The 19,075-nt window shown below is 36.2% G+C and overlaps 1 long non-coding RNA gene across 1 annotated transcript; it reads left to right on the forward strand.

Annotated features, from left to right (window-relative positions):
• Positions 1-14,394: 14,394 nt before the first annotated feature.
• On the forward strand, positions 14,395-18,805 carry LOC122030106. The gene is made up of 3 exons (XR_006125309.1): positions 14,395-14,770; positions 15,147-15,202; positions 18,505-18,805. It is a non-coding gene; the product is annotated as an uncharacterized LOC122030106 (long non-coding RNA).
• The last annotated feature ends 270 nt before the right edge of the window (positions 18,806-19,075 follow it).

Raw genomic sequence — 19,075 nt, forward strand, 5'->3', positions numbered from 1 at the left:
ATCAATGCCCCAAGGGGAAGAAAGCGGTCAAGGCTCAAGGAGGAAGCACAACTCAAGGGGGAGCCTCCAAGGTAAAACGAAAGATATCATTTGTTGAGCCTAACCCGTTAAATAATGGTAACAAGCATGCTAATTCAAATTTATATCATTTTAATGTTATTTACCATAAGAATAGGAAGCATGATAACATTAAAGAAAAACATATGGCTCTCCATGCTAAGACTATCACACCTAGGGTTAAGAAGGTAGATAAAAATTTAGACAAGAATTCTAAAGATTTTAGATACAAGCCTAAAAATAAAAATGCTCAAGGATTAAATGAAAAACTAAAAACTAAGGATTTAATGAGAGAAAATCAAGTCTTGAGGTCAAGACTTGATAAATTAGAAAAGACCCTAAAAAGGATGAAAAATATCCTAAAAGGACAAAATGAGCAAAATCTAGGTTCAGGACAATAAGGGTCATCCAAAGGTAATAAAGGTTTGGGATACAAACCTAAAATAAAAAAGAATGTGCCTTCTTACCATAGGGTTCCATATAACTATGAAACTAATCCTAGGCCTAGTGGTCAAATCAAAAATACAAGGAAAGTTATCCCTAAGAGTATTTTTGCAACAAATGTGACTAAGACTTCTAAGAAGTCTAAGAAAGTCACTAAGAAGGTCACAAGGGAAGAAATCCCTAGAGTTGACCTAGAAAAGGTGACCAAGGCTTCTAAGAAGCCAAACAAGGTCACTAGGAAGGTGTCTAGAGAAGTTATCCCTAGTGAGTACCTAGAGCATCCAAGGAGCGCCAATAGATTTTGGGTTCCTATGAGCATTTTCTCTACCCCTTAGATGGGTTAGAGAGTGTCAACTCAAATTGGGAGGGTAGTTAACCCAACTTTGATGAAGTTGACACTCGGAGAGCATTTTCAAGGTTATTATCAACCTTTGAAAATGAAGTGGAGTTTCATTTACTCTTTGGAAGAGTAAAATGTGCCATAATTTGAAAGTTCAATTTTAAATTAAATCGACACAATTGGGAAAATCATAAAGAACTACCAAGTTGGGATTTTGGTATGTTCTTAAGGAGTAAGGGCAAAAATTTAGAACTTGATCTCGATGATTACTCCTTGAAGGAGAAAATTGTGCCAAAATTTGAGGAATATGCTTAATTTGAATTGGCACAAATTAAGAAAAGCAAAAGAAATGTCAAAATTAGACTTTGGCATTCTCTTGAGAAATAGTGGGCAATCTAGGGTTCAAATTTGTTAAAGTTATCTAAGGTTAAGGATACTTAGATAGGTAATCTAGGTATTGTATGTGTGCTAATTTATCATGTCTTGTTTGCCCATCATATGTCATGACATCATATTTATTTATTTATTTTTGCATTCATGTTTTATTATGAAAAATATAAAAATACCATGTCATGTCATACATACATCATGTAGTTATAGGAAATTTTCTTTTGAAAATTATTTATCTTTGATGTATGCCATAACATTTTCATGCATCAGTTTATTTCTTGCAATTAAGGACTAATGACATTCACTAACAAGTAACATCCTGGGTGGATGTTCATAGTTTCAAAAATGCCTAGATAGATATGCATGATCCATAGTTTAGGGAAAAACCAAGATTTTACATCTCACCAAAGAACTATAAGGTGACTTGTATGTGGTTTCTTACACATTAAATACAAGTGAGATGTTAGGATGATGAACAAAACTCAAGATGTTGGTTTAGTGCATTCTTTTGAGTTTTAAGTTCATCAAAACACATAGTTATGTATTTTCCAATCATTGGGAAAGCTAATGTACAAGGCATGTGCATTAAGCCCAAGGAACATGGTTGAATATTGGTTTTGAAAATGATTTTAAAATACTTTTGGAAAACCTTGGGAAAGACTATCTTTTGATAGTAATCATCATTAAATAGTTAGGCACAAACTTGGGAGAAAACACTAAAGTTTTTACAAGTTTTCAAGTTTGTGTCAATCTTTGAAAATATGAAGTATTTTCTTAGAAAATTATTTTTCCATGATAATATATTCCCTAAATAATGTCTACAACGATTTTCATGATTTTTAGAATTTTGTAAAATTTTCTAGGGGTTTCTGAAGTTGACTGAAATGAACTTTCAGCAACTTCAGACCTTCAATCGATCACCCGATCGATTGAAGTGTCTCAATTGATCAGGTGATCGATTGAGAGTGTGTTTCTCGCAAGAAGAAGCGTGCTGGATTGATTCGCATGGTTTGAATCGATCCATTGATCGATTGAATCACTGATTTCAACTGGGAAAGCTTGTTTTCAGTGATTTAAACCATTTCTTGTGGTCTAGGTAACCATTCCTAACCCCTTGGAACACATTTGCACTCATTTAGGGGGATTTTTTATGATGAAAACTAGGATGGATTGGTTGAGGAAGACTAAGTAGAGTTTAAATTGAGGTTTGGTTTCAATATTGAATTTTTGAACCTCAAAACTTCTAAATTTGGGTTTCCTAAAGATTTAGGAGTTCCAAGTCATTGTTGGTGCAATGACAGAAGTTACGGTCATGTCTTTAGGGGGAGTTACTCTTTAAGGACATGAAAAATTATTTTTCATACACCTTGGAAGGTGGTTAACCTTCTTTCGTGAAAATACTCAAGGTTGGGCATTTGAATACAATGGAGAGTGGATATCTTCATTGTTTAAGTGGTAATACTCAAGGGTGAGCATTAAGGAAAATGAAAGGTATGGGACCTTCATTATTGAGTTGTGAACAACGTTGGGTAACTCTTCAGGTGGAGAGTTTTTGATGTATGCCAATAGGGGGAGAATGTGTGGTTAAGTTAGACCTTCATTACCTAAAGAGGAAGTTTGTGCCCTCTAGGAAAGGGGAAGAATGAAGGGAACCCTCATTCATACATTGGCATGAGATTAGCCTAACTTAAAGGTATTGGCAAACATCAAAAAGGGGCAGATTATTGGTGCAATATTTCCTATGTCAAGGTTGACCTGGTTGACTAAGCTTGAGTTGGCTCAAGCTTGAGTCTTGATGTTTGGGTTTCGATGTTTGACAATTCATTAAGACAATACATGGAGACTGACAGGTCGTGGAGATTGCAGGTGCAATCGTCCGTGTGGGAAGTCCTGGTGACTGAAGCCAGGCAGATGAAAATTCTAGTGAGTGAAGTTAGGTGAAAGTCCCGGTGAGTGAAGCCGGGTAGTTGAGAAGTCCTAGTGAGTGAAGCTAGGTGAAAGTCCCGATGAGTAAAGCCGGGCAATTGGGAAAGTCCTGGTGAGTGAAGCCAGGCAGGTAGAAGTCCTGGTGAGTGAATCCAGGCAAGTGAAAGTCCTGGTGAGTGAAGCCAGGCAAGGGAAAGTCCTGGTGAGTGAAGCCGGGCAATGGAAAGACCTGGTGAGTGAAACCGGGCATGAGGAAATCCAGTTGGGTCAAGGGTGACCGGACATCTGGTAGAAGGAAGTCCAAGTGGGTCATGGAGGACCGGACACTTGGCACGAGATGATAAGTCCAAGTGGGTCAAGGTTGACTGAACACTTGGCACAAGGAGAAAGTCTAGATGGGTCAAAAGTTGACCGAACTCTTAGCGGTCGTAAGTCCAATAGGGAGTTGGCATGGAACTAGGAAGTTCAGACGTAGTGAGCTTCCGAAGGCCATAACTTTTGACTCGGATATCGGAATGAGATGATCTCGGATGCAAAACGAAGCTAATTTCAAGCTCTATCCATTTTTCTGCTTTCCAATTGATTGGCTAATCAATTGGGGGGTTAAATCGATTGGGTGACGCGAATTCACGCAGAAATGAGCTAAATCGATTGGTTAATAGATTGAAACTTCCCCAATCGATTGGGAGAGTTTTTAAGCGAACAATGAGCTTCTGAATCGATCAGTTGATCGATTGAAACCTCCAATCGATCGGTCGATCGATTGGAGCGCTGAAAATCGCTCGAGAAGCCTTAAATCGATCGGATAATCGATTCAAGGCGATTCCAAGAGCACAGAGGCACTCTAGATCGATCAATCGATCGATCCAAAGCCTCCCCAATCGATTGGGAGAAATCCAATCGATTGGGATTTGACCGTTGGCGCGGATAAAGCCGTTGGCGAGCATTTTTCTGCGCAGTTCTTCCTCTATTCTTCTCCAGCGACACAGTAGCTCTCCACAGTTTCTTTTCCACTCTACCGCCAGTTCTTGAGGGGTTCTTGGAGCAAGGTTTGCTGGTGATCCAAGATCAAGAGGCGGACTACAACAAGAAGTTAGGATTAGGGTTTTCAGTGCATATCTTGTAAGCTTTTGCTTGTATTTTGTTTTCCCTTTCCTTACTTCTTGTATTGAGAGTGTTGTAAGGCTTCTCCGCCTTCGGTAGTTACCATAAAGGAGTGTTTTCATAGTGGAGGGTGCGTGAGTGTGTGGATCCTTGGATTAGTCACCTCTTGTTGAGGTGGATACCAAGTAAATCTTAGAGTTAGCGTTGTGTGTTTGTTTCTTTATATTTTCCGCTACATATCTTTGAAGAAACAAGCAACGACGAGCACGAGATCGCGTCGAGCTATTCACCCCCCCCCTCTAGCTACATTTTAGTCCCAACAAACATGACCAAACATGGTTTAATTAACTTAAATAAACATATTTAAGTTGTAATTAGGGCCTTAAGCAATTAGAGAAATCTCTTAATCGCTTAAAACCAGCCTTAATCGATTAGCACACGCTGCTAATCGATTCAGTCATGTCCTAATCGATTAAGCAATTTTCTTAATCAATTCTGACCCACCGTAATAGATTAAGAAATTCTCTTAATTGATTACCGTATTTGATATTTGAAATTCAATTCTGTCCAAATTTTAGAAATGCCCCAAAAATTTTATAAAATTCTAAAAATCATGAAAATTCATGTAGACATTATTTAAGGCATATTCTATCAGGAAAAAAAATAGTTTTATAAGAAAATACATCTTATTTTTAAAGATTGATACTTAATTGGAAACCATTGAAAAACTTTAATATTTCTCTCAAGTTTGTGTTTAACTATGCAATGGAAATTACTATCAACAAATAGTCTTCAGCAAGGTTTTCCAAAATATTTTTGAAATTATTTTCAAAACTAAATTTTCAATCATGATCTTGGGGCTAAATACACATGATCCATGATTGAATAACACATAAACTGTGTTTCGATAAAACTAAAACTAAAAAAGATACACTAAATCAACATCTTGAGTTTTGTTTATCCTCATAATATCTCACTTGTATCTAATGTACACTAAAATACATACAAGTTAACTTATAGTCCTTGTAAGATGTAAATATTGATTTTGCCCTAATCTAAGGGATCATATATATCTATCTAGGCATTTTAAATTGATCACTCACTTAGGATGTCATGTTGATTAATGTCATTGTCTTTAATTACAAGAAATTGACATAATGCATAATGATTTATGACATACATCAATATAAGTATTTTGTAAAAGAAAAACTACTATAACTACATGATATATGTATGATATTACATGATATTTTTATTTTTCATAACAAGTATGAATGCAAATTTATGATGTTATGACATATGATGGGCAAACAATCATGGCGATTTAGCATAAAAATATACGTAGATTATCTATCTAAGTATTTTTAATTAATTGCTAAGCCAAAATTAATCCCAAGTTGCCCTCTTTTTCACTAAAAAAAAATACCACAATCCTAACTTGGCATTTCTTTGTCTCTATCCTAATTGTGCCCATTTAATTAAGCTCAAATGTTCAAATTTTGACATATTTTACTCTTCCAAAGAGTAAACAATTAATCCTTCTCATTTTCAAGGAGTACAACTACCTTGAAAATACCCTCTAAGTGTCAACTTTTTCAAGGTTAACTATTCTTCTAATTAGAGTTGACACTCTCTAACCCCATCTAGGGTGAAGAGAGCACACTCCTTGGAACCCAAAATCTATTGGTGCTCCTTGGGCGTGCTAGGTACTCACTAGGGATAACTTCCCTAGCTATCTTCCTAATGACCTTTTTAAGCTTCTTAGAAGCCTTGGTCACACTAGACTCCTCTAGGTCAACTCTAGGAATAACTTTCCTTGTGACATTCTTAGTGACTTTCTTAGACATTTTAGAAGCTTTAGTCACATTGGTCTTTTCAAAATTAATTTTCGGAATATCCTCCCTTGAAACCTTGGCTTGACCACTCAACCTAAGGTTGGTTCCATAACTATATGAAACCCAATGATAAGAAGGCACATCCTTCTTGTCTTTAGGTTTGTAACGCAAACCTCTCCTAACATTTTATGATTCTTGCCTATTTTGACCTAGGTTTGACTTCTTTGACCCTTTGGCACTAATTGTCAATTTTTCTAGGGTACTCTCTAATTTTTCAAGTCTTGACTTCAGGACTTAATTTTCACTCCTTAGGTTCTCAAATTTTGATTTTTCATTAAAACTTTGAGTTTTCATTTTCTTAGGCATGTATCTAAAATCCTTGGACTTATTGTCTAAGTTATCACCTACCTTCCTAGACTTAGGTGAGGTAATCCTAGTATGATATGAAACATATTTTTCTTTAATCTTATCATGCTTTATATTTTCATGATAAATAGCATTAAAATGATATAAACTAGACTTAGTATGCTTTTTATCATGGCTCAAAGGAATTGGTTTAATAAACGATACCTTGGGTTTGCTTTTGAGAGCTCCCCCTTGAGTTGAGCTTCCTTCTTGACTCTTGATTGGTATCTTCCTCCGTGGGCATTGATTCCGGTAATGCCCTTTTTGACTACACAAGAATCACATAATATGCTCCTTGCCCTTCCGTATCACGAAGCCGACCTTTCTTGGCTTCTCCTTTGCCTTTGGTGCCACTTGACCCTTCTTCTTGGTCAACTTGGGATACTTACTTTTGTAATATCCACTTTCCCTACACTCAAACCAAATTATGTAATCTTTATTATTAACAATTAAAATTGTTATACCTTTTCTTGTAGGGGTGACATGTGATTCTCCATTTGATCCGGACGTAGAAACTTCTTCTTGATCCGACATTGATGATGCATGCTACCCCTCAATCCTTGAGGTGGATGCTTCTTCCTCTTCGCCCTCAGATATTGAGCATCTATCTCTGAATTCTCATGTACATGAAACAAAGAGTATGCTCCCTCTTTGCCTTTATAGTTGCACTCCATTGAGGATGGATCTTCACCAAACTGCTCCAAAGATCCTTTACATCATGATAGTCTCCAATTTGACTCAAAATGTTGCTCGGTAATAGATTGACCAACAATTTGGTCACTTTATCATTGGCCTCGCATCTTCGAATTTGCTCATCACTCCAATTGCTTCTCTTGATGAGCTTACCTTTTGAATCCTTTGGAGCTTCAAATCCTTCCATTAGAGCAAACCATTACTCTATCTTCGTCATCAAGAAATTTTTTATCCTTAATTTTCAAAGATTGAAGCTTGTCATTGTGAATGGTGGAAGCATTCTTGTGTCGAATCTGAGTCAATCTTAGAAATTCATCTTGAAGTTAAGCTCTTTTTTGATGAAGTCTTTGACTTTGTTAACTATAGGGCTTCAACTTCTTCTTCTTCCTCTAGATTATTGCCCTTTCTAGTGATAAGTATGGTGAAGAGCAACTTCACTCTGAAACCACCTGTTGGGACACTTAGGAGTTAGAGGGGGTGGGGGGGGGGGGGGGGGAATAGCTCACTCACTTCGAATGATGATGATTTGCAGTGGAATACTTGAAGCAACCTCCTCCAATACTAACAAGATGAATTTACTTAGTGTCGACCTCAAACGAGGTGACTAATCAAAGGATCTAACCCTCTCTTACACATCCACTATGAAAACACTCATTCTTGAAAATAATTCAGAGGTAGAGAAACCTCGTACAAGCTCACACACAAAGAAGATACAAGAAGAGAAGGATCCAGACTAATACAAATGAAATCTTACAAGATTTACAATGACGAAATCCAAGCTTTCTCTCTTCTTTCTTGTAGACACCTCTTGATCAACTTGGAAGTGCAACAACACTTCTCTCTAAGTCTCCAAGAATTTGGCGTGTCAGTGAGAAATGTGGACGAGAGAGTTCTATCGAAACAATGCACGAAAAAACTCTTTCTAGGGTTACCATTGGCGCCTTAATCTATTACCGCATCATCAACCTTTATAATGGCTATTTTTTAAAAAAAATATAATTTATTACCCTAATCAATTAAGTCTTTCTAATCGATTAGCTTAGTCGATTAGAAATCTTTCTATTCGCGCTAGAATTAATCGTAAGTGATTAAGATTCCATGCTTAATCGCTTGTCGTAGCTACCGCTTCTCACAGAATCAGTCTTAATCAATTATCCTAATTAATTAAGGTTTGCTGAATCGATTACCCTAATCAATTCAACTTCATTCTGTTTCTTGCGATAATGAGCTTAAGCGATTAGAGTAATCGTTTAGGCTATGGTAATCGATTACCAAACTCTAACTTCCAAACCTAAGTCTAGGATTCCTTTACCCAACGTTTAGTCAACTATGACCTATTAGGACTTTTCCTTACCTAGCATCCGATCAACCTTGACCTGCTGAGACTTCTTCACCAAGTGTCCGGTCAATCCTTTGACTCACTTGGACTTTTCTTCTCATGCCAAGTATCCAGTCAATCCTTTGACCCACTTGGACTTTTTTCCTCATGTCAAATGTCCGATTAATCCTTTGACCCACTTGGACTTTTCTCCTCGTGCCAAATGTCCGGTCAATTCTTTGATCCACTTGGACTTTCTACCTCGTGCCAAGTGTCCAATCAGCCTTGACCTACTTAGACTTTCCACCTCGTGCTAAGTGTTCGGTCAATCTTGACCCATTTGGACTTTCAAATGTCTGACTTCACTCACTAGGACTTTTCACCACCTAATTTCGCTCACTAGGATTTTCTCATTGCATAGTTTCACTCACTAAGAGTTTTCACCTAGCTTCACTCATCATGATTTGTTCACTGCGTAGCTTCACTCACTAGGACTTTTCACCTAGCTTCACTCACCAGAATTTTTCATCTACTCGACTTTACTCACCGGGACTTCCCAATTGCCTGGCTCCACTCACCAGGACTTTCTAGTCAAGTATCTGGTCAACCTTGATCTACTCGATTCTTCTTCTTCTACCAACCATCATGTTGGTCTTGCCCTTGGCTAACCTTCAATTAGGACTTTTCCAAGTCAAGTATCTAGTCAACCTTAATCTACTTGACTTTTCTCACATCAAACTAGTTAAACTTGACCAATCTCTCCAATGGACAATTGCACTTATAATCTTCATATATTGTCAAACATCAAAACTCAACATCAAGACTCAAGCTTGAGCCAACTCAAGCTTAGTCGACCATGATTAGCCTTGACCTAGGGATAATTGTACCAATATTAAGAGCTAATTACCTTTTAAATAAGGTGTCCCGAAAGAAAATAGATAAGAACCCTTATGAGTTATGGAATGAAAGAAAACTATCCTATAAATATTTATGAATATGGAGGTATTTTGCTAAAGTTTTGGTGTCTAATCCGAAAAAGATTAAGATTGGACTAAAGACTGTTGATTGCATATTTATTAGATATACACATAATAGCAGTGCATATCAGTTTTTTGTGTATAAGTCACAAATACCAGATATACACAAGAACTCGATAATAGAATCGAGAAATGCCTCATTCTTTGAGGATACATTTTCGTATAAGACCCTAGAGGAAGCTAGCTCCTCAAAATGGGTATATGAAACACAAGGTGAAGATGATGATGAGGAACCAGTCGAGGTTGAGCTTTAAAAGAGCAAAAGAGCTCGGGTAGAAAAATCCTACGGATCAAATTTTATCACTTTGGAAAGTGAGCCCCGAAGTTACTCAGAAGCATTAAGCTCTTTTGATGGACCTCACTGGAGAGAGACAATTGCATCTAAGATAGAATCTATTTTTCAAAATCACACTTGAAAACTTATAGATCATTATTCGAGAAGTAAACCACTAGGTTGCAAGTGGATCTTCAAGAAGAAAATAAAGTCAAGTGGCACAATTAATAAGTAGAAGGCTAAATTGGTAATCAAAGGATACCAACAATGAGAAGATCTTGATTACTTTGATACATATTATCTGGTGTAGAGAATAATTTTCATTAGAGTATTGTTAGCTATAACTGCTCTATGGAATCTTAAAATACATCAGATGAATGTAAAGAAAACTTTTCTAAATGAGGATTTAGAAGAGGAAATCTATATGGAACAACCTAAAGGGGTTTCTATGCAAGGACAAAAAAATAAGGCTTATGGATTGGCGAAGTCATTTTATAGCTTGAAACAAGCACTAAAGTAGTGACATGAGAAATTTGATAATGTCATGAACGAATGTGGATTCAAGATTAATGAATGTGATAAATGTGTCTATAGAAAAATCACAGAGAATGACTATGTCATCTTGTACCTATATGTAGATAGCATACTTATCATTAGGTGTAATGATAAGATAATCAAATCCACTAAAGATATGTTGAACTCAAGATTTGACATGAAAGACATGGGTCTAGTTGATGTGATTCTAGGAATCAAAATTTTTAGAACAATAAAATGACTTGTTCTTACTCAGTCCTATTATGTGGATAAGATTTTTAAAAATTCACTAAGGGTGATACTGCATTAGCATGAACGTCGATAGATACAAGTCAACATCTATCAAAAAATTGAAGAGAAAGTATCTCTCAAATAGAGTACTCTAGAGTGATTGGAAGTTTGATATACCTAATTAATTGAACACAACCGACTTGGCCTACGCAATAAGTAAACTGAGTAGATATACGAGTAATTCTGGTGTTGAGCATTGGAAAGGGATAACAAAAGTACTGAGATACTTGAGGTATACTCATGAATATGGATTTCATTATACGAGATATCCTGCTGTGATCGAAGGATACAATGATGCGAGTTAGATATCTGATATAAAAGACTCTAAGTTTATGAGTAGATATGTATTCACTCTTAGAAGTGTAACAATTTCATGAAAATCTTCTAAGCAAAATGTAATAACTAGATCCACGATGAAATATGAGTTTGTAGCTCTTGACAAATGTGGCGAAGAGGCTGAATGGTTATGACAATTCTTAGAAGATATTCCGAGATAGCCGAAACTTGTGCTCATAATTTGCATACATCGCAATAGTCAATTAGCAATTGATCGAGCACAGAGTCATCTGTATAATGGTAAGTCTAGACATATATGTCGTAAACATAATATCATTAGACAACTACTCTCAATGGGAGTTATCACTGTGTACTATGTGAAGTCAAAGAATAACCTAGCAGATCTGTTAACCAAGGAATTAAACAGAGAGTTAGTTGCAAGTTCATCACGGGGGATAAATTTGATGACGATGAGAAATGTTGTGGAGGAATGACCCAATAGATCAGTGAAGGATGGAGGTTAAACACACATCTTTTAATGATCCAGTAAAGTGATGTGGAATATTCTTAAGAGATCGCCTATTGAACAAGAAGTGAGGGTGCTTCAAAGAGAATTGAATGAACAATTTTTAGAATTTCTCACAGAACTAGGTGTGTTTATGGCCAAGAACGAATACACTCATGAGAACTGAGTTGTATCAAGGAGAGTCTTGGATGAGATTTGTCAATACTTACATAGACAGCAAAATAGTTCAAGGACATCATGTCAACTGTCGGTCAATATGCAAACAAATGTTCACAAGGGAAGGTTTAAAAGGTAAAATCTACCTATCCTATACTAGACTCAACTGTTGAATGCTATCACATACCTTGTTTTCCATTCATGCCGGGGATTGTTGGAAATATGAATGGAATAAAGAGGTGGAGATGAAGAGACTCTATTGTGCATGGATTTTTAGTCCCACATTAAAAATCTTTTGGCTTTATTGTTGGTTTAAATTATAACACATGCATTAATGTTGCAAACATATGCATGGGGAGAGACTCTCTCATGCGTGGGTGTGCAGGGGTAGGTGCAAATCTAGGACCCGGATTGTACTGAACCAAGGTTAACTTGTGTGCGAGTACGACTACGCACGTCGAATGCCAGACCGGTCAAGGTAAGATTTGCCCAACCGAATAAACTAATGTTTTGCCACATTTTTTGCTATTAAGGTGAAACAGATGAATTAATTTTAATTAATTCAATCTAATTGAAATTGCCAATAATTAATGACAATAAATAGACATTAATTCATTCAATTGAAACTGTCGATAATTAATGACAATAATGATCATTAATTTATTCAATTGAAATTGTTGATAATTAATGACAATAAATGACTATTAATTGATCCAATTGAAACTGCTGATAATAAATGATCATTAATCAATCATTTATTACGACCAAAGGTTGAGCCCATATATAAGGAGCTCAGATCTTGAGCAGAAGATAGAGAGGGATTGGAAGAGTAGGAAGCAAACCTCTGTCCACCCATATTCTTCCACAAAAACTCTCTTAACCATGCATTCGTTCGGCTGAACTACTTGTGATAGCACTCGAATGTATTCTCAGTTTACCACGAACAACTAGTGCTTAGTTACGTGCATGATTTTACGGTTGTATTCTGGGAAACATACAATCCTAGAGAACCTCGAAGCATAACTAGAGGTGGGGCAAATCTATTTAAAGAAAATTACGTTGAGCGCATGCCTCAATATCTTACTCAGTGAATTTCCTTCCTGACTCGACAATTGATTCTCAATTTGGCTACGTACCGCATCAACTCCATAACTCGAACCATTAGAAGCTTGGCAAAATCAACCCCGTTGACAACCTAAGATTATCCACTCAGGTCATCCCAACAAATAAATTAAAATTAATTTTATGTAATTTTAATTTAATAATTTTCTCCAATATCTCCAACAATATATTGCCCAACAATAGTGTCAAGCTGAGAGAATGTGATCGACCACCTTTCTGCAAATAACATTTCACTAGCCAAGGCAAACGCCGTCAAATGCCAGCCGCGGTCAACCAAGGAAAGTCGCGTCCTTAGCCAGCCAAGGTCGGCTACCGGTCGTGACCAGCCGACCCCAGCAGGCACCGACCGCGATTGGCTCCTAGTAGGAGCCGGCTGTAGTTGGCCCCTAGTAGAGGGCCAGCAACGGTCACGGTGGCAACTAGGGAACAACCGAGGCCAGCCGCGACATGCCGCCATAGAGGAGGAGAAAAGAAAAAGGAGAGGGAGCTTACGTTCTTCGCCTTCGCCGCCGTCTGCTACGCTGCCGTCATCATCGCCAAGGATGGGAGATTAAAGAGAAGAGATGACGAATAGAATTAGAGATCAGGATGGGATAAGGGTTTTTTGGCAACGAATTTACATTCGTAGTTTTCGTCCCACATTTTTTTTTCATCCCAAATTTGGGAGTTATAAAATTAACAAAATTTTAAAAAATAAAATAAATAAACATTTAAATATTTTATTGAGTTCGATGGTAGGACTGATATATTTATATTGTGATTTTAATGACATGTTTTTATATTGTTACAAATTTATCTAATTATTTTACATAATATATTATTTAGTTAAATATTTTATTGGGTTCAAAATGATATATGAGGGCCTTTAAGTTTCATGTCATTCCGAAATCTCTAAGTCTACATTTAGTATTTACATAAAAAATTTTGTTTTTTTTCTAATTTGTGATGAATCTTGGATTTTCCCCTAGTTGCGTGTGTAATATAATATATAAACGCGTGCGGGTAACAGACTCTCCTTCATAAAAAATTAATTTAATTTTTTATATCAGATATTTAAACTAATAAGAACAAATACTACACTTAATAGGGTAAGGTGACATTCGAAAATCCCAACAACAAGCTACTGTAATGGACTCCCCTTATAAAAAAAATTAAGTTAATATCATACTTGATCTTACCCAAAAAGCCAAGGAAAATATGCTTTCTAATATCGCCAGCCCAAGGTATTTATAGAAGTTTCTTTGCTCGTAGTGTTGCTAATTTCAAGATATGAGACTAAATAGAAATCTAGATTTCTAATTGATTAATGAGAAGAATTCCGCAACTGAGTCTCAAATTCTAAATCCCTAATTGATTAATAAGAAAATTACTAATAATATATCGCAGCCGAGTCTCGAACTCTAGATTATCGATTGATTAATGAGAAAAAATCTCAATAATATACCACAACTAAGTCTTGAATTCTAGATCTCTGATGAATACATATGTGGAAATTATTAATCAACTTTGAAATTATTTTAGGTGTAAAAAGAAAAAGGATATTATCATAATTTCATTTTGGGCTTTACCAAAATTAGTTAGTAAAGAGAACAGATGCATTCTATGCGGTTCTGTGCGACACAAACTATTGGCTTCATCCGAGCTGGCACAATAACGTGCTGCATTTACACATCAGCAGTGAGGGGAAACAAAACGCGGCACAAACCCTAGCCGCCGCGACTCCGCGAGTCTCCTCCTGCCGCCGCAACGTTCACCAAACTGCTGACTCCTCTCCTCTCCTCGTCGCGTCCCTCTCCTCCCTCTACGAATCCCTAACTGAAGCAGCGCCGACTCCTCGTCGCCTCCCTTTCTCTTGCAGCGAGACCCCTCCCCTCCTCGTCGAAGCTCGGAACGCGATCCGAGCTACAAACCCCTAGACGAAGCAAAGCCCTCGGACGCGAGGGATTCTCTCGCATCTGATCTCCCTCGACACTAGGGCATATCTCTCCGGTGGCGTTCAGTCTTCCTTCTCCTTAGTCTCCCACTCATCAGCAGTATTCCAGGTGATGGATCGATTTTCGCTCGACTACCGTACTTGATTTGTTCCTATGTTCCATCCGTGTCCCTGATTTTTTTTTTCTCTTGCTTGCACGCGTTATTTAAATTGAGGATAAATGCATTGGTTTTTGGAAGCAAATGCGATTGAAATTGTGAAGTTCAGTACCTTTCGATCTTTTGAAATATGGAATTCCCATCATGTAATGGTTATCTGCCAAAATGAAATACATCTATAACTGTAGAATTCAAATTCCAATTCGTGATTCCTTTTATTTTAGGCATGCTCTGAACAAATTGAATAGGTTCTTGCTTCCATCAAATTTTTTGTATTGCTAATTTCTATACTAGCTTAAAACATAGTTTTTTTTCTCTTAATTGCAGGTTGTTGCATTTGTCACTTTCTTCAATCAACAATAGCAACATTGAGGGCCTTAGAGGTGAACTACTAGGTTTCTTCATCATTTATTTTCAACTACTAGGGCCTTAATTTTTTTGTCACTTTCTTTATCATTTATTTTGACTGTATGTGCTATAGATGCCTAACACCAATTTATTTTGACTTCATCATTTAATTTATTTTGACTGTATTTTCAACATTGACTGTATTTTCAACTACTAGTATTTCTTTACATTTTTGACTCTTGGAGAGTCTCTAAATTTAAAAGGATGTGATATACAACAATTGCCTTCCATAGAGGTTAATGGTGGGATACAATCAATACAGTCAAAGCTAATAGTTGAGTCTTTGGAACTACTGGTTCCATTATTGTTGATTTACCTGGTGTCAATTGCAATTACAATTAAGTTGAAAGTCCTATAGAAATAATACAAGGTGTCAATTTCATGTTTAACTTAGATGATGTTCTGTTAGGATTTGATGCATTTATATCAGAATCACTTTTGTTTTATTCTGTTAATTGGAACAGTTTTTATTTATATCATGTCTATGATTTGATGTTGTATCTATATCAGTTTTTATTTATTTATCTATTGCCAAATAAAATGTGAGGGTGCCCAGAAATGGAAGAAAATAGAGTTGATGATCAGGAATTCATTCCCCAAGTTGCAGATGATCGAAAGCCAAAAATTGGAATGGAATTCTCATCTCTAGAGGATGCATATTCGTTCTATAACCAATATGCACGAGAAGCCGGATTTAGTTCAAGGAATAACACGAGCAGGAAAAATAAAATGACAAATGAAGTGACATGGAAACAAATTGTATGCTTTAAAGAAGGACATACAGATCTAATGTGACACAATAAACATCCAAACCCTAATCAACAAATAAGGGAAAGAGCACGTGACACAGTTAGAACGGGTTGTAAGGCAAATATTGCATTTGTCAAGAAACGGATGGGATCGGATTGGGTTATTTGTAACTTTATAGAAGCTCATAATCATCCGCTCTCGACTCCATCAAAGGTGCACTTGCTACGCTCACATCGTAGTGTTTTGGCAACCAAAAAAGCATTGACAAAACAATTTTTAGAGGCCAATGTACTAACTTGTCAACAAATGTGTTTATTAGAGATAGAGTATGGAGGCCATGAACAGGTAGGTTGTACAGAAACTGATATTAGAAACTTTGAGAGAAATTTAAGGGATGAACAAAAGGGTATTGATGCTGAAACACTTATCGAGTTTTTTACATCTGAGCAAGAGAAGAATTCATCTTTTTTCTTTGCCTACGAGACTTATTCAGATAACAGATTTAGTAGGTGTTTTTGAGCTAATCATGTATCAAGAAGGGCATATAGTGTATTTGGTGATGCTATTGTATTTGATACAACTTATAACACCAACAAATATGGTTTGATTTTGGCACCATTTGTAGGAGTTAATCATCATCATCAGACAATTTTTTTTGTTTGCGGGTTTCTTAGTGATGAAAAAACTGAGTCTTTTGTTTGGTTGCTTACAAAGTTCTTAGAAGTCATGTCTAAAGGTGCACCAAACATTATCATCACTGATCAGGATCCTGCAATGACAAAAGCTATTATATAGGTTTTGCCTCAAACAGTGCATCGATATTATTTGTGGTACATATTGAATAAATTCTCAGAAAAATTAGACCCTTTGACTTTTCGAAATCATTATCACAGCATAAAGAACGTCATTGCAAATTCTACAACACCTAATGATTTTGAGAAGTCATGGGAAGAGACTATCAAGGAAGCTAACTTAGAGAAAAATGATTGGTTGTCCTTGATGTATGAATTGCGACACAGATGGGTGCCAACATATTTTAGTCATGTATTTTCTGTAGGAATGTCACGTAGCCAAAGATCTGAAGGGTCACATGTATTTTTCAAGAAATATGTCTCAAATAAGAACTCATTAATGAATTTTATCACACGTTTTAATAGAGCACTGAGACACCAAAGACACAATGAGTTAGTTGCAGACTATATTGATATGAATGAGAATCCCAAAGTTAATACAACCTGGCAAATGGAAAGTCAAATGGTTAAGCTGTACACAAAAAAGAAATGGCTGGAGTTTTAAAGTGAAATGGTCGAGAGTCATAGTTATTATGTGCAACAGACATGTACAGGAGTTGCCTCAGCAATTTACCACGTGATGAAATTTCAAAGTTTCTCTTCCTCAAAATCAAGAGTACTCACGCATGACAAACAAAGGGATTATATATCGTGTAGCTGCACAAAATTTGAGTTTGAGGGCATTCCATGTAGACATATGTTAGCTTTTTTTCGTATCAACCAAGTGTTTCATTTGCCTGATATGTATATACTCAAATGATGGACGTGATATGCAAAAGTTGGAGCAATATATGCTTTAGGAAAGCAAAATGTCATTGATGATCCAGATTCAGAAAGATATTTGATGTCGAGGCACTCGAGGTTATCCTATAAAGCTTCAGTGTTAGTTGATGATGCATCTTTGAGTAATGAGAGGACAACCTTTTTGGAAGAACAATTTGATTGTATCTACAACAAAATTCAAGAGATGTCCATTAATACAACATGCAGTGATAGAAGTCAAAGAAAAAAATCCATGGATGAGACACTTGGTATTATTGATCCTTCTGTAGTAAGAACTAAGGGATGTGGGAAGAGATTAAAATCATCAAAGGAGAAATCAACATCAAATTCTAGGCTTTGTCGTGGATGCGGACATCGAGGAGTGTCACATGACAAGCGTAACTGCCCCAATTTACAACGAGGGTATGTGTCGATTCAATTTTTCATTTTTATTATATTTTTTCTTACAAACAAACTTATTTTATTATCTTTTGTATATGACAATATGCCAATTATCAGATCAATTGAAGATAATAATCATATTAGTCTTGACGACACATATGAACCGGATTTGGGATCTATAGCCGGTACTATCAAAGTTTTAATTTGTTAAATTATAGTGGTTTATTGTTTATTGAGATAATGAAATTAATAAATTGTCTTTATTTTACAGTCTCAAACAACATGAGATAGGATGTTGTAATTATCTATGGTTGGTATTCATCGATTTCCTTTCTAATAAAGGGAGGGTAAAGTGTTCTGCCAACTCGATTACATTTTTTTTTTTGCCTCCCCATAAACAGATCAATTTTTATAGAAAGATACATAGTCTTCAGGATATTCTATTATCCTGTTTTGTATTGATTATTTTGAACTTTTTCATTGAGTTTATTGTGGCATAGTTTTATTTAACGGCATATGCATATTGCTTTATTCATGTCTAGTAATTGCTTAGTTTTATTTGGTTTTTCCAGACATGGGAAACAGACAACTGATTTTGCTGTAATGGGAAACGGACAGCTCATTTTGTTATAATGTTGGCATGGGAAAGCTGATTTTATTGTAATGCTGGCATTGGACACCTGATTTTGTTGTAATGTTGGCATGGGAAAGCTGATTTTGTTGTAATGCTGGCATTGGACACCTGATTTTGTTGTAGTGTTGGCATAGGAAAGCTGATTTTGTTGTAATGCTGGCATGTGACACTTGATTTTGTTGTAATGGGAAACAGACAGCTGATTTTGTTGTAATACATATTGCTTATTTGGTTTTCAACTGTGCTGTAATGGGATCCTAATTTTGTTCATATTTAAGGCATAATTCTATTTTGTTCAACTATGCTTATTTGGTTATCAAGTTTATAGAGCTTTTAACCATCCATTTCAATGGCCAGACTTCATTGTCTGGTTGTAGTTAGGGTTATCAGATAGACCAGTTAATGACCAGTAATATCTAGGAACATAAAAACCTAGAGTAATTGTTGTGTGCTGTTGTTACTATACATTTTCTTTTTGTAATTATTTTGTGTACAGATATTAATGTGGT

Source organism: Zingiber officinale, chromosome 10B (assembly GCF_018446385.1).
Source record: "Zingiber officinale cultivar Zhangliang chromosome 10B, Zo_v1.1, whole genome shotgun sequence".
NCBI classification, from domain to species: Eukaryota; Viridiplantae; Streptophyta; class Magnoliopsida; order Zingiberales; family Zingiberaceae; genus Zingiber; species Zingiber officinale.